Below are 7466 nucleotides of genomic sequence, written 5' to 3'. Positions count from 1 at the left end.
TGGTGGAGGGTCCTAACGGCATAGAGGTATCTTTGCACCAGTTTTGAGACGTCGGGGACTTTGTGGACCAATAGTATAACGGAGGATATAAGTGAACTTTTTCGAATAGTAAAGGAATATTTCTGACCGTTTTCCGTATATAAAAAGCTTCATCCCTTAGTCTTATTTCTCGTCTAAATTTTGGAAGAAGAAAAACTTACCAAAATGGCAACTCATATTAATGAAAGAATGAGAAAAATCCTTCTTGTCATAAACTGTATTTTGCTAGCATGCAATTGGTAATTGTTGTGGTCCGTTGATTATGCGCCTCTATTTCCTACATGGTGGCAATAGAATTTGGTTTTCGAGTTGGCTACAAACTGTTGGTTGGCCACCAATCTTGATCCCTCATGCCATTGCCTATTTCCAACGTCGAAAAAACAACACAATTAAACTCTTCCTCATAACACCTCGGATATTTTTAGCAAGTTCTATATTTGGTATCCTTACCGGTGTTGACAATTATTTATATGCTTATGGAAACTCAAAATTACCTGTCTCAACTTCTACTCTAATTCTTGCAACTCAACTTGCTTTCACAGCTGTTTTTGCTTTTTTCCTCGTAAAACAAAAGTTCACGGCACATTCTATTAATGCCATAGCTTTATTGACTGTTGGAGCAGTGGTTTTGGCACTACGTTCTGGAAGTGATAGGCCAAAGGGAGAGTCGAGTAAAGAGTATATATTAGGGTTTGTTTTGACGCTTTTGGCTGCTGCTTTATATGGATTTGTTATGCCAATGGTGGAGTTAACGTATATTAAAGCAACTCAAACTATTACTTATGCTTTGGTGTTGGAAGTTCAAATGGTGATTTGTTTATTTGCTTCTGCTTTTGCAATTGTTGGGATGTCACGACCCGGATTTTCCACCCTCGGGAGTCGTGATGGCGCCTACTGACGAGAGCTAGGCAAGCCAACCCTTAACTACCTTTAGCATTAACCAATTTACTTCTTTTAACAATTATCGGTAATATCATGAAAACAGCGGAATAAAGTAAATAAGCGGAAGTCTTAAATTAAAGAATCTGAACAACAATGCGGAAACTCAACATAAACCTCTACCCAAGAACTGGTGTCACATACTCACGAACTACTAAGAGTGCTAAATACAACCGTTTGAAAGAAAATATAACTGTTTGTCTCGAAATACATGAGATAACAGACTGAAATAAAAGATAGAAGAGACGTCGGGCCTGCGGACGCCTGCAAGGCTACCTCGGTGTCTCGTTGGACTGAAGGCTAACTCCCGCGCTACTACTGCGCACCGTATACTGCTCCGGTACCTGGATCTGTGCAAAAGAGCACAGAGTGTAGCATCAGCACAACCGACCCATGTGCTGGTAAGTGTCTGGCCTAACCCCGGCGAGGTAGTGACAAGGCTAGGACCAGACTACCAAATAAACTTGTACAGTGATATGATATACAACGGAAATTAAAGCAGGAATAAACAAGTAGAGGTGGGAGGGGGAAACATGCTCCAGGGAATAACAGGTAAAAACAGAATATCAAGAGAACTATAAAGTAAACAAAATCCAACCACTACCAAGAATAAAGAAAACAAAGGCAGAATTCACTTTCCTTTCACATCTTGTTGCAGGCGTGCAACCCGCTCCCATTTCCCGTATCTCGTGGCAGGCGTGCCACCCGCTCCCATTTTATTATATCTCGTGGTAGGCGTACCACCTGCTCCTATTTTATTATATCTTTGTTGCGGCGTGCAACCCGATCCGTGTATAACACCGTTGCGGCGTGCAACCCGATCCTTATATAATGTTGTTGCAGCGTGCAACCCGATCCATATATAATATTGTTGCGGCGTGCAACCCGATCCATATACAATATTATTGCGGCGTGCAACCCGATCCATATATAATATTATTGCGGTGTGCAACCCGATCCATATATAATATTGCTGCGGCGTGCAACGCGATCCATAGATAATATTAACAATTATAACGGGAGTCCCGACAAGGGATCAATGAGGTCCACACTATCCCGGCAAGGGATCAATAGCATGAGTAATTACGTCCCGGCAAGGGAGAAACATCTATAACCACACTTGTCCCAACATCTAACTACCGCAGCTATAACCGATCCTGTTACAATATCTAACTGCCACAACTATAATCAATCCTGTTACAACATCTAACTACCACAACTATGATCAATCATATTACAACATCTAACTACCACAACTATAATCAAACTTGTTACTACACCTAACCACCTCAGCTATAACCAAACCTATTACAACACCTAACTACCTCAGCTATAATTTTGGTCCTTACTCAACACAAGGAATCATTAAACTAAGCATCCGTAATATCAATTAAGAACACAATACAAGGGAACCACAACTCGACAATAGCCCGCCAAGGAATAGCATAACGATCTTTTCTCTTCTCGTTTTTACTTCGCAATTCACTTCATAACTCGAGCCAATGCTCTAGAGATTCAATTATCACTTATACTTTCGCAATGCGTTCTACGACTGGAGCCAACGCTCCTCAATATCCATAAGTCACGATTCTTTCCACAACTTTGCACAACAAATAGAAATACTCACCAAGGCATGAATAATACAACGAAGTCATGAAAATCACAATATAGGACTCACGGTCATGCTTGACACCAACGTATAGATACTCGTCACCTTGCCTATACATCGTACTCGACAATTACCACATAGCAAATAGGACTCAACTCCTAATCCCTCAAGCTAAGGTTAGACCGAACACTTACCACGATGCTTTGAATTCAACTCAAGTCTCAATTATAGCTTTACTCCTCGATTCCACCACCAATCCGCTCGAATCTAGTCACAAGTTACTTAATTACATCAATAAACGCTAAATGAATCAATTTGAATGCATAAAAATGAATTTTCCAAAGTTTTGCCCCAAAATTCCAAAATTGCCCCCGGGCCCACGTGGTCAAAACCCGAGGTTCGAACCAAAACCCGGCTACCCATTCCCTGACCCAAATATATGATTTGTTTTGAAATTGGACCTCAAATTGAGGTCCAAATCCCCAATTTTAGAAAAAACCTAGGTTCTACCCAAAACCCCCAATTTCTCCCATGAAAATCTTTGATTTTAAGTTGAAAACATGTTAAATGATGCTAATGATTGAAAGAAATGAGTAAAAATCAACTTACAATTGATTTGGAAGAAAACTTGTTCTTGAAAAATCGCCCCAAGAAGTTTGTGTGTTGAAAGAATGTTGAAAATGGTTCAAAATTCGGCTAAGTGTAAAATATGCAGGTTGCAGATATGGGATTTGCGAACTGGGGTTCGCACTTGCGAACCCCGACCTGTTATGGGAATTGCGAGAAAATAGTTCGCATTTGCGAACCCTTTCAGAAATCCCAGGTTCGCATTTGTGACCAGTTATGTCGCATTTGCGACTTGCCCCCATCCGCATTTGCGAACAAGTAGGTCGCATTTGCGATCAGGCAGTCGAATCCCTAGTCTCGCATTTGCGATGCAAGGCTCGCATTTGCGAGCTCGCATTTGCGAGATCTTCTTCGCAAATGCGAAGATACCAAAACTGAAATGTCAGATTTTTACAAAGGTTAAAAATGCACTCACGGCCTATCCAAAATTCACCCGAGCCCTCGGGGCTCCAAACCAAACATACACACAACCTCAAAAATATCCTACGGACTTATTCGTGCGATCAAATCGCTAATATAACATTATAAACATCAAATTAAGCCTCAAAATCCATGATTTTTGTTGCGGCCAAACGCACACGCAAGTATACGCGGTCGTCAAGTAATAAAGTGACTAAAAGTCGGATGTCGATCCCACGAGGACTTGTGATTAACTATTAACTAAATTAGACTATCCTAATTATCTAAACAAGAATTAAACCTAGAAATATTTGATTCTAAACTAATTAAATAAAGAAATATAAATAATGAACTTTAAACAGAGAAAGAGCAGATTTTTATGATATCAATGTAATGAAAACGATCTAGGGTTATGGGCTATCTAACATTCCTATTGTATTCTTGAATTGAATTAACTAACTAATTTATCTAGTTTATTGGTTGACAGGGTTAATATTGCTCATAAGAATCTGTCGGGTTCTTACTCGCCTATTCAAGCTAACCTAACGCCTATATGTCTATGGAGTTAGAATCAACAAGAACGCATTTATAATTCCTGTAAATCAACCAAGCAAGGCAATTAGGTATATGTCTATCCTAACCGCGAATCCATTCCCCGATGCCCAGGTTCAAGAACTTGCTCTACTCAATCCTATATGCAATCTAGAATTCCCACTTTCAAGTTCAACTCTAGATTCGTAGATAGTATTCGATTGGTTATCAAGCAATCAAATAATTAAGCACAAGATTGAATAAATAAACCAATATAATAAACTAAGAAATCAAAATCAATATTCGAATAACAATAGTCATGAAAGAACCACAACCCTAGAACGTGAAGTTTAGCTCCACATAGACATGGTAGCAAAACAACAAATTATACAAAGAAACATAAAAAGACTAAGTTGGTGGAAGAAAAGATGAAACCCGGCCTCCACGGCGGCTCTGTGCTTGTGTTTTCCTCTCAAAAACGTCCTTCCCCCTCAAAATACCGTTTTTCCATGTATATATACCAAGTAGGGTTGGGCCCAAACAATTATACCTTCTCCAATGTGAAAAAGGACATTTTTCCCGGGTTTGACTAGCGCGATCGTGCTAACTTCGCGCTAGTGGCCCGGTGTTCTGCCTGACGAGCGCGACCTAAGCGCGATCGCGCTATTGACGCGCATTTTTAACCCTGTTCCTTTTCGAATTTGGAAAAACGTAAAACATGAATGTTGTAGCCCTTTGAGTTATCTTTCCAACCATATATTATGGAGCCCAAATGGAGTTCTGAGCAAAAAGTTATATCTATTTTACTAGACAGTGCGCAATATGCCTACTGGAGTCTTCGTTTGCTCTAACTATCATCCGTTGACCCCCAAACACGATCCCGGCTTAATTCCTTGAACTTTTACTCAAACTTTAAAGCTACAAATTACTTGAATTCATTCCATAACATCTACATAGCTCGGAATCACTCCTACAAGGCATAAAATACACTATTAGTGCAAAACACTAGCGATTAAAGCTCAAACTCAATTAAAGTGCAGTAAATTAGAGTGTAATAAGTGACTAAAATACGTAATTATAGACTATCATCAATTTTCTTCCAAATTTCATAAAACATCAAACTTTCCATTTTAAGTCCGAAACACGTCAAACAACGTCCGTTTTCAACCAAACTTTACAGAAAGTGCTTAAACCATATATAAGACCTGTACCGGGCGCCGGAACCAAAATACGGGCCCGATACCATCACTTTCCAATCAGTTTTCATTTCCAATTTCCTTAAATATTTTCAGAAAATAATTTTACTCAAAAATTCATTTCTCGGGCTTGGGACCTCGGAATTCGATTCCGTGCATACGTCCAAGTCCCATATTTTCCTACGGACCCTCCGGGACCGTCAAATCACAGGTTAGGGTCCATTTACCCAAAATGTTGACCGAAGTCAAATTTATTCATTTTAATATCAAAATTTAGCATTTTTCACAGAAATTCATATTTAGACTTTCCGGCTACGCGCCCGGACTACGCACGCAAATCGAGGCGACCCTAAATGAGGTTTTCAAGGCCTCGAAAGTACAAAATGGGTAAGAAAACAGGTGATGACCCTTTGGGTCGTCACATGGGATGATCATAAACAACGACTTCAAGGTAATATCTATAACCTAACTCTCTCGTAGCATCTTTCTTCTTATTTTTTACTACGTTTAAAATTTGGTCATGGAGGAAAAAGTGCTAATCTTATTTAAGGGGGGTATTAATTCCTTGACATTAGTTGAAGGATATTCTAAGTCGTTCATACATACATTGGGTGTAGCGCTATTAATTAATCTGTTTTATCAAAGGTTTAATTGTTTTTGATTAAGTGAGTAAAGCTATATACAATATCAGTTAAACTAACTTAGTGTAAGGAATTTATATTACATATACTGATAGTATAAAGATTTTTAACTTTATCAATATAATTTAATCAATATAGTTTAATAGGCCACTTGTATAATTTTTCAAGTTACTAACGTTGTTTATTATATATGGACAATTACCTGTAGTTGGTTTTTATATAACTTTAATATAATTTGAAAAATGTTTATTATCAAAGCGTAGAAAACTTATACTCTTTTTCAGTTAGTAAATCCTTGATTTTCCTAGTCAAAGAAGCAAGGAAAAAAAATAGGAAGATTATTTACAATGACCAACTTTTTTTCTTTATTTCTCTTTTTGGTAAAACTATTATTAATACGATTCATTAAAGGTTAAGAGGTTTTGCTTATTCTTTCGTGTACTTGACTACACACAAGGTATGGAGTGAGTTTAATGTACTTGATTAGTAGATGGAGCCAACACATCCTTCATACGTAATCGAGCCTTTCCAGTTCAGTGTTCCATGCTTTTATCATGTGGTAGTTGTTGTCAATAAATCCAGTTAGGTGAAAAATACTTGCTCTACACATGGATGATTTCCATATAAAGATCGACTTTAACTTTCTTACATCAAATAATTTTAGATTTAATTTATATACACTGATAGTATAAATAAAGCGGAGCCTTGGAGCAACGTTAAAACTTTCCCCGTTATAGATCACGGGTTCGAGCTGTGAAATCAGTCATTGATGCTTGCACCAGGGTATCTGTTGCGGTGCAACATTTCCCTGGATCTTGCGTGAATGCGATATACTTCGTGCACCGTGGTGTCTTTTTACACTGATAGTATAAATAATTTTTATAGGCAATTCTAAGAGAGGCAAAACAATTTGGACTTGGAGAAGGAAAATACTATAATGTGCTAGTATAGAGTGCCGTTATTTGGCAATTTCTTCTTTGTGGGAGCCATTGGAGTCCTTTCTTATTCCTCCTCTTTGGTCTCTGGTGTCATTATTGCTGTCTTGCTCCCGGTTACAGAAGTCTTAGCTGTTAATATTTTCCATGAAATGTTTCAACCTGAAAAAGGAGTGGCACTTTTCCTCTCTATTTGGGGATTCATTTCATATTTTTATGGTGAGATGAAGCAACACAAGAAGGAAAAGCAAACTTTAAATGACAACTATGCAAAGTAGTAACCCTCCATTCGAATCCGTATGAAAGATGCCTAGTTCTTATATCTGTTAATTCATTATGAATGTGAAATCGTCAATCTTCTTTTTATTGTATTATTTTGTAAAATATCTAGCATTGGATTAGATATTGTTTATTTAATTAATTTCCTCACTTTGGGGCTATACATGGAGTGTTACCCGCGTGCACATGAAAAAGGTTTTCAATCAAACATTAAATTAATGACATCGTTGCCAAACTAGTCGTGGTTTATTTTAAACTTGTATGTATATTC

At 38.0% G+C, this 7466-nt stretch overlaps 1 pseudogene; it reads left to right on the top strand.

The window, feature by feature from the left end:
* The first annotated feature begins 204 nt into the window (after positions 1 to 204).
* Positions 205 to 7194, top strand: LOC109241033 (annotated as a pseudogene).
* The last annotated feature ends 272 nt before the right edge of the window (positions 7195 to 7466 follow it).

The sequence above is a fragment of the Nicotiana attenuata genome, unplaced genomic scaffold (genome assembly GCF_001879085.1).
Source record: "Nicotiana attenuata strain UT unplaced genomic scaffold, NIATTr2, whole genome shotgun sequence".
Classification (NCBI taxonomy): Eukaryota; Viridiplantae; Streptophyta; class Magnoliopsida; order Solanales; family Solanaceae; genus Nicotiana; species Nicotiana attenuata.
Note: the sequence above shows the minus strand (reverse complement) of the source record. Positions and strands in the feature narration are given on the sequence as shown.